Source organism: Cavia porcellus, unplaced genomic scaffold (assembly GCF_034190915.1).
Source record: "Cavia porcellus strain 051 isolate PalLab524CR breed Dunkin Hartley unplaced genomic scaffold, mCavPor4.1 scaffold_17, whole genome shotgun sequence".
Classification (NCBI taxonomy): domain Eukaryota; kingdom Metazoa; phylum Chordata; class Mammalia; order Rodentia; family Caviidae; genus Cavia; species Cavia porcellus.
The window spans coordinates 55,081,876-55,096,938 of record NW_026947500.1 but is presented as its reverse complement, the minus strand read 5'-3'; positions in this window follow the sequence as shown (position 1 = coordinate 55,096,938).

The window sequence follows — 15,063 nt, the reverse complement described above, 5'->3', positions numbered from 1 at the left end:
CTAATCAGAGGTATTCATCTCTCAGAAGTTTTTCTGATTTCCAAAATAAATAAAGATAATTGCAAATTGTATTACTCCTCTGCATTCACAAACAAGCAAACACACACTGTACGCATCATTTCAACTGTTGCTTCCCCTGTTGTTTAATTTACCTCTACTTTTGCAGGGCAAGACATCAGGATAAAGGAATATACTAAGATGAATCTAAGTGTATATTCAGTGTTTAGCAAAATGCTTGTTATAAAAGACACCATGTTTGATCCCAGGGTTCCAAATGAATACGATACCCTCCCTGGCTTCAAGAAATGTGTGCTCTAATAGAGGAAGTGAAGGCAGCAGTAAAATTAAAGTCATATTGTTTAGGACACTCATTTCTGTTTCAGCACAAATTAAAGTTCACTTTTCTGCTTAAGAAGGTGGTGGACAAACGAGAGAGAGAGAGAGAGAGAGAGAGAGAGAGAGAGAGAGAGAGAGAGAGAGAGAGAGAGAGAGAGAGAGAGAAGAAAGAGACAGAGACACAGAGAGTACTTCCCAGTGGACCCCACTTCATAGTGTCCATCAAATAGTTCTACTTCCTGTCACCAGGGAAGAATGTCACTGTGGTGGATTAACAGCTGGTGGTCCGCTTGTGAAAACCAGCTGAACTGCATCAGCATAGTGCTGGATGTGGATTGCCCACCTGAGGTTTGTTGCCAACATAAACAGGGGAGCCAGGGAGGAAGCAGTATTCCTGGTTTTCCTGGGTGTTGCTGGTTCTCTTGTTGCCACTGCTTCTCCTGGAGGAGCTTATTTTTTTCCTGATAGAACTTTACCATTCTCATCATTGGAGGAGTTTGGGACCGTGTTGTTCCTGAGAATGGCTGCAGTTCACTTTGGGGGAGCTCTGATGCTTACTATGAGCATTGCTTCCTAGCTCTAGGGCAGGAGGGAGGACGTGGGAAGCTGGTCACACTGGCTTCCTGATATGAACTCCGCTGTTCTCATCTTAGGACCTTGTTGTCAGTGAGAATGGCTGTGGCACTTTTCAGGGGAGCTGTGGTTCTAATTGTGAGCATCGCTTTCTGGCTCCAGTGCAGATAGCTCATCCTGCTGGCACAGATCCTTCATTCCGCTGGCACAGACTTCCTGGCTTGCACTGCTGACCTTTGGGTTTTCCCAGCACAGATCCATGAAACAGATTTATATGAGGCATTGTCGTGGGATGCAATAAAAAAAAGAGGAAAGCTGAGGTCAGGTGGAGCCCTCTCTCCTTATAGAAGAGAAGGAACATCTCACCACCATAGCACCTTTATTTATCCACTCAGGAGGAGGAGTCAATTTCAACCCCACTGCCTAGCAACTGGTTTGTCTGCCTGGCCTGGCATCTTGCGTTTTCCCAGCAGAAACAGCTTGTTTACCTGGATCACTTTGGGCTCTCCATGTTTCCAGGGCTGGCCTTCCTTTAGCCCCACATGTGTGATTGGTCTCCAGCTTCAGCTGCTCCCTACAAGAAAGAATCATGAGAAGATATATATTGTCCAAAGGATCTCAAATATAATTAGGAAAAAAAGAATTAGAAAATTTGAGTGGTTTTATAAAGAAAGGAACAGTATTTAACACCTTCTAGGCCAGTGTATCTTATGTTTCACTAGCTTCACTCGTGATTAATTTCGAGACTTAAAGAAAATAATAATTCATAAAGTCATTCATAATAAAGTAGCATAAAACACATTCCCAACTTATCCTATGGCCTGAGTGTCTGGATGTCAAAGGCAGAAGGAGCTGTTAGAAGAAATAACATTTTGGAGAAACTTTGTGATCTCACTGAGGTCGTGTAGGATGAGCAGCCTTGTGGAGTGTCTTTTCTCCCCGTGTCTCTCACACTCTGGTGACCCACAAGCAAACCATTCAGGATCTTGTCTCTATCTTTCTGTAGCCAAAGAGACCCTTTCAATCCCACCAGCACCTGCGCGTTTCCGGAGCTCCAGGAAGGTCTGTCGTCTCCCTCGCCGAGGATTGCGGAGCAGAGCCTTTGCCCCTTCCTGGCACCCAGGATTGCCCTTCCTTTAATCCACTCTGGTAAGGTCTAAGGATCCCTTTCACATATTTAGGCAGTTTATTAAGGTCGCCCAAGTGGTTAGGCTGGAGCGCCCCCTTCTGGCCATAATGGCAACGTTCACATTTTCTACTAGGTAGACTTACACAGTGCAATCGTTAACTGATTTGCCACTTTGCTTTTCTTTTGATGCAGTTTCCTACCGGTCCATTTTGCTAAATCCAAGGATTAGTAATCTTCAGGAAGTGATTCAAAGTTTGTGCTCTTATGAACATCATTACTTATGATTCTAGGCCTAACAGCTTGCTTCTACTGCCTTCTGCTGCAATGTCTTTTAAATTCATGAGAACATTCTCGGTAACATTTTTGTTAAAGATGTTTCTTATTTTCAGTGCGACATCTGCAATTTCATTTCGGGTGACAAATGTTCTAACAGTTGTGGTTAGGGTTCTTGTGTTTGCCCACAGGACCGTGTGAAATGTGCTTACATATACAAGCTTTGTCACAGGAATAGATGATATAGCAACAGCGTTCAGGTAAGGTGAGCCTCCCTACCTTAAGACTGCCTCCTCTGATGGATCTTGAGAGGCCATGAGCTCCAATGGTCTTGGCTTCCTTCTGTGATGCTTGTTCTGTTTGTGATGGAGCCACAGTAGGATTCCTCAGAACCAGAAATTCCCTCAATGGTGAACCAGGTAGGGCCTCTGACAGATGATTTGTTTGTGGGAAGATTTCTTGCTACATCATCAACCACCACAGCATGTCATTCTGTGCATCTCACTGAGACCCCATGCAAATCAGTCACCCAAGTGTGATCCATACATAATGCTTGTGAGTTAGAATAAACTGTTGAGTACCTCCACCCACACTTCACCACCAGGTACTAGGATTATTCAGTGTGCTTCAGCATTGCTGCAAGAATGACAGCAAAATACCTTGAGATGATTCCACATCTGCTAGTAATAAGCCTAAAGACAAAGAAACAATAGTTAAACATCAACAAAAGAAACAATCATTAAAACATTTTGTGATCAGACCATTCTTGGATCTGATTTCTGATAGTACACAGAACAGCTGTTAAATGCTTCTCTGTTGTTGTGTCTGCCCATAGCTCACTCCATTACACTGCTGAACAGCATTGCATGAGCTTTGCTTTTGATGGGTATATGAGGTGTTTTAGAATTGTGAGCAAAGCCACAGTAATTACAAGATTATAAATATGCACCTTGCCGTGTGTATGCGCTGTATGTTTGCATCTCTTGAACAAACACGGCAAATAACCTGATTAGATGAATGCATATTTACCTATGTAATAAATTTTCAAACTGTTCTTCAAATATTTTTAATGTTTTAAATTTAAAATAGTCCTATTCCATGTGATATGTGATATGTGATTAGATTGAATAAGTCCAACCAGGAGTGATGGGTCTTCAAACATTCAACACACCCTCCTGTTTTACATAGCACATCTGTAAACTGTGTGTGTCCATACTCTTGAAGAATTGTGGACTGTAACTTGACATCTTCATGTATCTCTGTTCATTCTTACTTGAATTTGTGACAAGTAATCATAAAGGAAGTGGCATCAAGCGATGCAAGCAACGAGGTGTGTATTTTGGAATTCTGCACCTTATGATCCCATGCTGGGGTCACTAGGCTGAGAGCCAGCACCCACAGGACTGCCTTCTTCCTGGAGCCTCAAAGGAGGAAAATACCATCCTTGTGGGTACTAGTTTCTCAGTCCTTTTTATGTGTCAGAGCTGGGAATGTGTCTGTGCCTGAAAGGGATCTTTTTGATTAAGATAATATAACAGAATGATGGAAAATGAAATATATATTAGGCTATGGTGGACCCTGGTTAGTGTTTATTTTCATGAAACACATGTGCTAGAACACCAGTGTAAGAGAAAGCAGAGGCAGACAGGGCTGGTGCAATGAGTGCTTATCAAGATGGAGTTCTTTCCTCCTGAGAAGATTTGCTCAGACCTGGGCAAAAGTTGAACAGTCCAATCCAAGAAGTACATTACTTTGTTTTCTTGCAGTTTTGGGGACCTTAAAACGACACTCTGGTCCATAGATAATTTAGATAATACAATGGTGGGTAATCAAAAAAGTCAACTAATAAGAACTGTTTCCTACACTTTGTTTGTCTTGGCAGCAATCTGCTGCAGAAACCCAGGGACAGTGCAATATGTGCATCACAATCTTACATGAACTCTGCAGGGTAAAAGCCAGTAGGATGATAAGGGGAAGTGGATATTTCAGCTTCTACTGAAATCCCAGCTCTTCATAGAGATACTCAGGAGACACTGCAGAGTGCCTGGGGTCACTGCTTGAAAACTAAGTGACCACCTGTGAAGAAATCAGGACAGTGGGTTCTTTACATCACAGCATTAGCAGAGAAAGAGCCCCAGGCTCCAGCATTTCCTCTGTGCTGTCACTGGTCACGTTCTTTCATCCTCCTGGTGCCTGGAGGTCACTTCCCATCCTCACCCTAACACTGCTTTTCATAGGGTCATTCCAGGAGGATTTCAGGACCATCTTTAAATGTCTTCATGATCAGGCTCAAACCTAACTACAGGGCAACTGTGAGCTTTGGGATTTGGCTCAGATTTAATTTTTCCCTGTCTTTTTCAGGGCAGGCTGAGATTTCCCTTCATTTTCATTTCCATGCCTTTCCAAAGAGTCCAGGCACATCCATCTGGAATGGTTGCACCTCTTCCAGTCAGTGTGCACACAGCATTACGGATCCTGAAACAAACAATCTCCCTGCATAAGACGGGGAGCTTTCACCCTAGGATCCAGAAGAGCACGAAGGTCACACACAGCAAGGTGTCAGGTAGGGTATTCTTCATTTCTCAGTTTCCCTGAGATTATTTTATGGCCTCCTTCCCATAGACGAGGCCCGCAATGTCCCACAGAGGTTCACCTTCTGGAGACAAAGCAAGAGCTGAGGGGCAGACAGATCTTCCTACCTTTGCATCTTCCCAAGAAGCACATACAGGAATAGTTGTCCCTTTTGCACTATGGATGCTGATTCCCACTCTCCAAAGTGAGTGACCCTCTCGGATTTGGAAGTTGTGACACCAACCCTTTCAGAGTCCTGTGCCAGCCCCTTGTTTCCTGTGTTTTATCTTATTCAGCTTTTCAGAGGAGTACTGGGGAGGCTTATGCTTTGTGTTGTGTCTCTAAAACACAGCTCTCTCCAGTTCTCATGTGCTATGAGCAGGGATCCAGCCTAGGTGTTGAGCCATAGAGGTATAGATGGGTATGTACAGTTGTTTATCCAGGCAGGGTAAATGGCAAGAGGTGATATGTGCAAATTTTAACAACCCAAAGTGTACATCATTGTGATGTAACACAGATATATACAGAAAGAGGGAGAGAGAGAGAGAGAGAGAGAAGCAGAGAAACAGAGAAACAGAGACACAGACACAGACACAGACACAGACACAGACACAGACACAGACACAGACACAGACAGGCAGACAGAGAGACCGAGTGAGAACCACCTATGCAGCAGGAGATTGGAGTATAACCAAGTACACAGAGACAGGAGGCTCCAAATGTGTGGCTCCAAATTTAGACAGGATCAGATGGAAAGCCAACTTGAATTACATTAACTTAATTTGCTATTTTTTCTGCATCCCTCATGTTTAAACATGAAATGTTTATTTTACTTTCTTCTTTTGTGCACATGGTTAGTAGCTGTAAGTGGAGAGCACTATTCTGCATCTCACAAGACAGGGATGTGCTTTATCACTGCTCCAATTTAATATAGTACTGGAAATACTAGCCAGAGCAATTAGACAAGAGAGAGAAATAAAAGGGGTAAAGATAGGAAAAGAAGAAGTTAAATTATAATTGTTTGAAGATTACATGAAGCTCTACATAGAAGACCTTCAAAACTCCTTTGAAAGACTTTTACATATAATGAATCAATTCAATAATGTAGCAGGATACAAAAGCAATACTCAAAAATCAATAGCATTCTTTTACACTAACAACAAGGTCACTGACAGAGAAATAAGAGAAGCCACACCCACCACAGGAGCAACCAAATAAATTAAATATTTAGGAATTACTCTCATGAAAGAAGTGAAAGACTTGTACAGGGTAAAGTATAATATACTGAAAACAGAAACTGAAAATGATCTCAGAAAATGGAAAGACATCCCTTGCTCATGGATAGGAAGAATCATTATTGTGAAAATGGCCATTCTCCCAAAACTCTTATACAGATTCAATGCAATCCCAATAAAAATACCATCAACATACCTCATAGATCTAGAGAAATCACTCCTAAAATTCATCTGGAGAGAGAAGAGACCTAGAATAGCAAAGACAGTTCTGAGCAACAAAGGCAAGTCAGGAGGCATCACAATCCCTGGCTTGAAGCTATACTACCAATCAACCATAGGAAAATCAACATGTACTGGAATCAAAACAGAGCTTAACATCAATAGAATAGATCAGAAGATACAACCACAACTACAAACACACTCAACCACCTTCTCTGTGATCAAGGACCCAAACAGGTTTACTGGAAGTATGACAGTCTCTTTAATAAGTGGTGTTGGACACACTGGACCTCCATATGCCAAAAACTAAAACTAGACTCATGCCTATCACCATGTACTGAATTAAAATCTCAATGAACCAAAGATCCAAATATTGAAACAAAAACACTAAACCTATTGGAAGACAAAATGGGTAAAAGCCTTAAAGACATAGGGGTAGTTAGAGATTTCATGAACAGGACTCAAACCACATGGGAAATACTTCCCAGAATCAATAACTGGGACCACTTCTTACTAAAAAGTTTCTGCATCTTAAAAGAAATCTCCAGCATAGTGAAAAGAAAACCCACAAACTGGCAAAAAATCTAGGTGAACTGTCCCTCAAACGAAGGGGCTGGGGATTTAGCTCAGCAGCATATGCGCCTTCCTTGCAAGCAGGCAGTCGTGAGTTTGATCCCCAGTACCGATAAAAAAGAAAAAGACAAAAAAAGGACTTCTGTCTAAAACATAGAAAGAATTAAAAAAATAAGACCCCCCAAATTCAAAGATCCAACCCAAAAACGGGCAGCTGAGATGAATACACACTTCTCAGATGAAGAAATACAAATGGCAAATAAATACATGAAAAAGATTCCTCATCATTACTCGTTAGAGAAATGCAAATTAAAACCTTACTGAGATTCCATCTCACTCCTGAAAGAATGGCCAGGATCAAGAAAACCACCAACAACAAATGCTGGAGTGTCTGTGTGGAAAAAGAAACTCTTCTGCACTGTTGGTGGGAGTGTAGACTGGTGCAACCATTGTGGACGTAAGTCTGGAGATTTCTCAAAAAGCTGGGATGGGAAGTCCCATTTGTTCCAGCTATTCCACATCCAGGCATATTCCTAGAAGAACTGAAAGCATCATACTATAGTGATATCTGTGCACCATGTTTATAGCAGCACCATTTGTAATTGCCAGATCTTGGAAACAATATAAGTTTCCATCAACTGAGGAACAGATAAAAAAAAGTTGTGGTATTTTTAGACAATGGAGTATTACTCAGCTATAAAGAATGATCACATTGAGATATTTATAAATAAATGGATGCAGCTTGAGACCATACTCATAAGTGAAATAAATCAAAGTCACATATATGAATACCAAATAGTTTCTGTATTGTAAGAAATGATTCAAGTACATAAAAGTATGTGGTAAGCATGATTCCCCATTATGTGGCTTTGAAGCCTTACATAGTTTTAACTCATTAATTAGAATGGTTTTGTTCTGCGCTGTTTGATATTATTGTCTGTGATGATATGAACAGCTATTTTGAAGAAAACAACACATCATAATACCTAGTGCTGATTTAATATCATCTTGTTTTGATGTCCCACCAAACTGTTCTGCTGTCTCCATTGCTTTTATCATGGTATATCTTATTGGATTTTATTATATGTGATAGTATAAACAAAAATATTTTATAGGCAAAGAGATAATACAGAAACCATTGTTCATTTTCTGTTAGCTGGTTCTAAATACCCTGTAATACTTTCGTCCTCTTGAATAGTTTTACACTGTCTTGATAAGTTTGATGCTATAGTATACGAAGTTATACTCAAATATTTCAAGGAAAGAGACACTATGGTAACTACTATTAAGCCGGGTTATCTTGTGGTGAAGCACTATTTTGCTTAAATTGTTCCATTCTGATCTGTATTGTTATGTTGTTATGTCTGCTTTTATCTCAATCTCCCCCTTTTTAAAAAAAATTATTTATGGGGACTTCCGGGAGAACATGGCGGACAAATAACAGCAGCCAGAGAGGCTCTCTGAGATTACCAGGTTAGAATCCAGGAGCGGTGCCGTGTGAGGAGTCCTCCTACATGAGGGGAGATGTACCCTGCTGACCCAGGAACAAACTAAGCTGAGAGAAACCAACTGGAAATGCAATCCTGATGCTATAACAGGAACAGATAAAATCTCAGTGTGGAAGCTGGATCCCGCGCCATTGGAAGCCGCGATTTGAATTTCCCGCTGCCGATAATGTGTCCCAGTCCACACAGCAGGGAGAGAGACATGCGAAAGCTCTGAGAGTGGGAACCAGTGAAACAAAAGGCATTGAGAGCGGGACTGGCAGGGAGCCCTGCATCGACCTATGGTGAGTGAGAGAAATGGAGACCCTTTCATAGACCAGGAGGCTCCCACAGAGGACATTCTGGGAATGAGCAGACTAGCCGGAACAGGGCCCTGCAGTGACTTTAGTCACATATTCCCCTCTCAAGTGGGAGTGGTGGGGAGCACTTGGCCTGGTGATGCCGCAGACTAAGATGCAGTAGGCAAGCCCAAATCAGGTCCCTGCGCCTGGCAGTGCACCCTAGCAGTGAAGCATTCAGTAGGTTGACCTGGAGGGGCAGGCCCAGCAGAGGCTGCCCAGGTCTGTGTCTCCCTAGTACACTGCAGTGGGCAGGAACACCTAGCTGGCGGATTCAAACAAACAGTAACAGACAAAGAGAAAAAAAAACTGGGCCTCCTACAGACGTGTGGAAGGAACAAAAAGTGTGGGAAGAGGAAGCAACAAGAAAGGGTCCTCAGGCCCCAATCCTGAGAACACTGATCCAGGAAAGGTAAATGCAAAAAGAGAATGAAGACAAAAAACATGCAATATCAGACACGGCACCTATAGATATAAAACAGTATCCCCAGAGCCTCATAGACGAGTTCAAAAATGAAGTATTTAATGAAATAAAGCAAGAAATAAGTAGAAAGTTAGAGAAATGCTAAGTACCACCCAAGAAAAAACAGATGGTGGAATGGAAGAACAGAAAAAAGGGGAGAATTGTTTGATGGAGAAAATAGAGAAAACATAGAATACATGAAGCAGGTTCAAAGAGATTACCAGGAAACTAAAAACTCTATTGAAAGCTGGCCTAACAGCTTGAAAGAAACTAAGGATAGATTATCTGAATTGGAGGGCAGATTTGTAAGGTGGGAGCATGAAAGGAAAAACTTCTTTAAAATAGCAAGAAAACAAACAGCAATAATACAAAGACTAGAAGATGATAAGAGGATCTATAACTTAAGAATTAAGAACATAAAAGAAGAAGTAGGGACTCAAACAAATGGACTACAAAAGCTATTCACAGAAATAATCCAGGGGAATTTTCCTAATTTAGCAAAAGGTTAAGATACTCAGATGTATGAGGCATACAGGACCCCAGCCACCTACAACCCAAACAGAGCTACACCCAGGCATATAATAATCAAAGTTCCAGAATTCCAATAAAAGAACAGAATATTAAAAGCCGTCAAAGACAAGAAACAGATCACTTACAAGGGAACACCCATCAGAATTACAGCAGACTTTTCCGCACAAACCATCAAATCACGAAGAGCGTGTGGTGATATAATTCAAGCATTGAAAGACAATTACCTCCAGCCAAGATTGATATATTCTGCACAACTCTCCCTAGAAATTGATGGAAAAACAAGGTGCTTCCAGGATAAAGAGGAACTAGGGGAATTTGCAACCACCAATTCAACTCTACAGAGATTACTGCAGGATATTCTAAAAATGAAAAATACCAAGATTCCAGAAACAGTGGCAGAGAGGCCACAATGAATGGAGCAGAAAGCTTCATTGCTCCAAATGAAGAGGACAAACTGACAACTAATGACAGAAAAAGAGCTCAACAGAAATGAGGCAGAGAAGGTTGGATGGTAGGAACAGCCATTTTGGAGAAAACAAGACATCATAATAGATAGTGCTGATTTAATACACTCTTGTTTTGAAGTCCCATCAAGCTTTTGTTCTTCTGTCTCCATCGGTTTTAACGTATTGTATCTTATTGTATTTTATTATATGTGATAATATAAACCAAAAATTTATAGACAAGGATATTATACAGAAACCATTGTTCATTTTCTGTGAGTTGATTCTAAGTACCCTGTAATACTGTCATTCTTTTGAATGGTTTTACATTGTCTTGATATGTTTGACGCTACAGTATACGAAGTTATACCCAAAGATTTTAAGGGAAGAGACACTATGGTAACTACTATTATGTCGAGATTATTTTGTGGTGAACACTATTTTGCTTAAATGGCTATGTTTTGACATGCGCTGTTTTGTTGTTATGCCCTCTTTTTTATCTCAATCTCCTTTTTATTATCTACTTTTTCATTTTTATCCTTTTAATTAAGGGAAAAATAAAGAATAGCAGAATATATTATAGTAACCCACTTTGATTTCCTATTAACTTGATTTGAAACTCTGTATTGCTCTCACTGTCTTGTTTTGACTGATTTTCCTCTATTCTGTTATGCTTGATAGTACCAAGTTTGAAAGTATAGGTAACAACTATGAAGACAATAAGATTCATTGTGACTCCCATTCTGGTTGACTATTATCTTCTTTTGAAGTCCTCTAATGTCTCCAATGTTTTGGTTTTATTGGTCTTATTCTTCATTATTTTGTTCAATTTTATTATAACTGATGATATAGGCATTATGGTAACCACTGTTGATCACCTTGAATTTTGTTTTTACATTATGTATTATGTCCATCCTTTTGATTTGACTGACTCAGTCCTGGTATGTCACATTTGGTTTTACTTTCTTCAAAAAAGAAAGTAATAAGGACTGTGGGAGTAATAAAACCTAAAATGTGTAATTGTCATTGTACAAAATAAAGGAAAAAAAGTTCTCTAAAAGATATAACTGCATATATATTTAAGTGTATAAGATAGATAACCATATTACTGAGTTTTGTTGGATCATTAAACAAAACTGTTTGCAGTCTCACTGTTTGAAAGTACCCTCTATATGATTTAATTTTGTAACTTCAACAACTATTTCTAAGATGACAATATGTAATCAACTAGTGATCTCCTACTGTTTATTTTTTCTGAAATTCTGTATAACTTGTACCCTTTTTCTGTTTTTTTTCTTTTTCTCCTTAAAATTTAAAAAATTATTTATGTATTTATTTTTTATTATTTTTTAGTTAAGGAAAATATCAAAAAAATTAGCAGGATATATTATACTAACTTTTTTGATTTCCTATTAACTTGATTTAATGCTCTGTATTGCTCCCACCATCTTGTTTTGTATTATTTTACTCTATTCTGTTCTGTTTGATAATATCATGTTTGAGGGTATAGGCAACTATTTTGAAGGCAATAAGATTCACTATGACACCCCTTCTGCTTTGACTATTATCTTCTTCTGAAGTCCTGTAATATCTCCAAAGTTTCGGTTTTATTGGTCTTGTTCTGTACTGGTTTGTGCAATTTTATTATACCTACTGATATAGGCAATTCTTTTTAAGGTAGCAAGAGACATTATGGTAACCATTGTTGATTACCTTGTATTCTGTTTTTACATCATGTACTATGTCCATCCTTTGTTTTGACTGACTGCTTTGTTTTGTCATATTTGGTTTTATTCTCTTCCAAAGAAAAATAATAAGAACTATGGGAGTAACAAAAGCCAAAATGTGTAAATGTTATTGTAAATAAGAAAGGAAAATAAAGTACTCTAAAAAATACAACTACAAGTGTGTTTAGGTGTGTAAGACAGATTACCATATTACTAAGTTTTTGTTGGATCATTGAACACAACTGTGTGTAATTTCATTGTTTGAATGTCCACCTTGTATGCTTTAATTTTGTAACTTGAACAACTATTTCTAAGATTACAATATGTAATATATTGACTAGTGATTTCTTACTTATTTTCTTACTTTAATAAAAAAATACATAAGTATTACATTAATTATTTTCTTACTTATTTTTTTGAAATTCTGTATTACTTGTACCATTTTACTGTTTTGGTTTTTTTCTTTAAATAAAAATTTTTTTTAAAAATGTAACACTAGCACACATTTAATTCCATGGAGGTCCATGTCTCTTAATGCACAAGACTCATTATCGATGGAGACTAAAACCACCTCCAGCCCATGAACACTGCACATTTAATTTCTGCTTGGAATCACAAGGACAAAGAGCAGGGTCTGGGGTCAGGGAGGAATGGCACCCACCCATGCAGAGATGGCTGCTCATGAGTTTAAGTGGCTGTGCACAGCACGTGTGTTGGGGAGTCATAGAGCAGGACAAACCAGAGTGAGGGAGCCTTCAGGTCACAGGGCAGCTGACTGAGGATGACACTGTCATCTCCTCAATTCCCCAAGAGGCATAAGCCCTGGAACAAAACAAATCACAATGGAAGAACTTAATTAAATGTGAGGATGAATCAAAGAGGTCTAATATCTCAAAATCCAATGAATTATTTCACCTCGTGTCTCTCTGCTGCATGAATACTAGGATTTTTTTATTTAAAGAGAGAAGAAAAAAAGAAAGGACATAAAAATAATGCAGTAAAAGGGTACAAATAATACAGTATTTCAAGAAAAAAATATATACAGTATGAAATCACAGTTAATACAGTTTATAGGTTACATACTATCTGCCCAGAAACAGTTGTCCATATCACTAAATTAAAGCATATAAAGTGGACACTCATACAGTGGAACTGGAGACAGTTCCATTCAATGATCCAACAAAAACTCAGTTATATGGTTTTCCATCCTACACACTCGAACATAACTGCGGTTATATCCCTTAGTCCACCTTACTTTCCTCTCTTTTTTACAGTAACAATTAGACTTTTAAGGTTTATTACTCTCATGGTTCTTACTACTTTTTTGAAGAGAATAAAACCAAATGTGACTAAGCAGAACAGAGTCAGTTAGAACAGAAGGGTTGGCATAGCACATGCTGCAAAAATAGAATACCAGGTGATCAAAAGTGGTTACCATTGTGCCTCTTGCTATTTTTAAATTGAGTTTTCCATATCATTAGGTATAATAGAATGGATCAAAGCAGTACGAAACAAAACCAATAAAACCTATACTGAGGACCTTACAGGATGTCAAAAAAAAAAAAGGATAATAATCAATCCATATTGGGCATCATAGTATATCTTATTGCCTTCAAAGTGATTGCCTAAACCCTCAAACTTGATACTATCAAACAAAATAGAATATATAATAATCAGACAGAATAAGATGGGGAGATCAATACTGGGGTTCAAGTCAGGTTAATAGGACAACAAATGTTACTATAATATTTCCCGTTATTTTAACTTAGTTTTCTCTTAATTAAAAATGAAAGAAAATAAATTAATTTAAAAAGGAGGAGATTGAGATAAGAGAGGATATTGTAATAGAACAATGCAGGGCAGAACCGGGCAATTCAAGCATCATTGTGTTTCACCACCGGATAATCTAACATAATAGTAGTCACCATAGTGCCTCTTTCCTTAAATTATTTGAGTGTAACTTTGCATGCCATACATCAAGCATATCTAGACAGCCTTTCAAGAGAATGCAAGAATTACAGGGTATTTAGAACCTGCTAACAGAAAACAAACAATGGTTTCTATATTATCACTTTGCCTATAAAGAATTTTGTTTATACTATAGCATATAGTGAAATATAGTAAGATACAACATGTTAAAATCAGTGGAAACAGATGTACTACAGCTTGATGGAACTTCAAAACAATATAATATTAAATCAGCACTAGCTTTTATGTTGTGTTGCTTTCTATAAAATAGCTATTCGTGCTATCATAGATACTAAAATTGAACAACCCAGGTTAAAATATTGCGGTTAATGAGTGAAAACATTATAATGGCTTCAGGCCAATATGACTGGGAATCATGATTACCACATACTTCTATGTATTCTTATCATTTCTTACACTAGGGAAACTATTCAGTATTTATACATGTGAGTTTGATTTATTTCACTTATGAGTATGGTCTCAGGCTGCATCCATTTATTTATAAATGTCTTAATGCAGTCATTCTTTATAGCTGAGTAGTACTCCATTGTATAAAAATACCACAACTTTTTATCCATTCTTCAGTTGATGGACACTTAGGTTGTTTCCAAGATCTGGCTATTACAAATTGTGGTGCTATAAATATGGGTGCACATATATCACTGTGGTATGATGCTTTCAGTTCTTCTGGGAGTATGCCTAAAAGTGGTATAGCTGGGTCAAATGGGGCTTCTAGTCCTACTTTTCTGAGAAATCTCCAGACCGACCTCCACAATGGTTGCACTAGTCTACACTGCCACCAACAGTGCAGGAGAGTTCCTTTTTCTCCACAGCCTCTCCAGCATTTGTTGTTGGTGGTTTTCTTGATCTTGGCTATTCTTTCAGGAGTGAGATGAAATCTCAGTGTGGTTTTAATTTGCATTTCTCTAATGACCAATGATGATGAACATTTTTTCATATATTTATTTGCCATTTGTATTTCTTCATCTGAGAATTGTTTATTCATCTCAGATGCCCATTTTTGGATTGGTCTTTGAATTTTGGGGTTCTGATTTTTTTTAAATTCTTATATGTTTTAGACAGAAGTCCTTTGTGTGGGGGGCAGTTCACTAAAATTTTTTCCCAGTTTGTGGGTTTTCTTCTCACCATGCTGGAGACTTCTTTTGATGTGAGGAAACT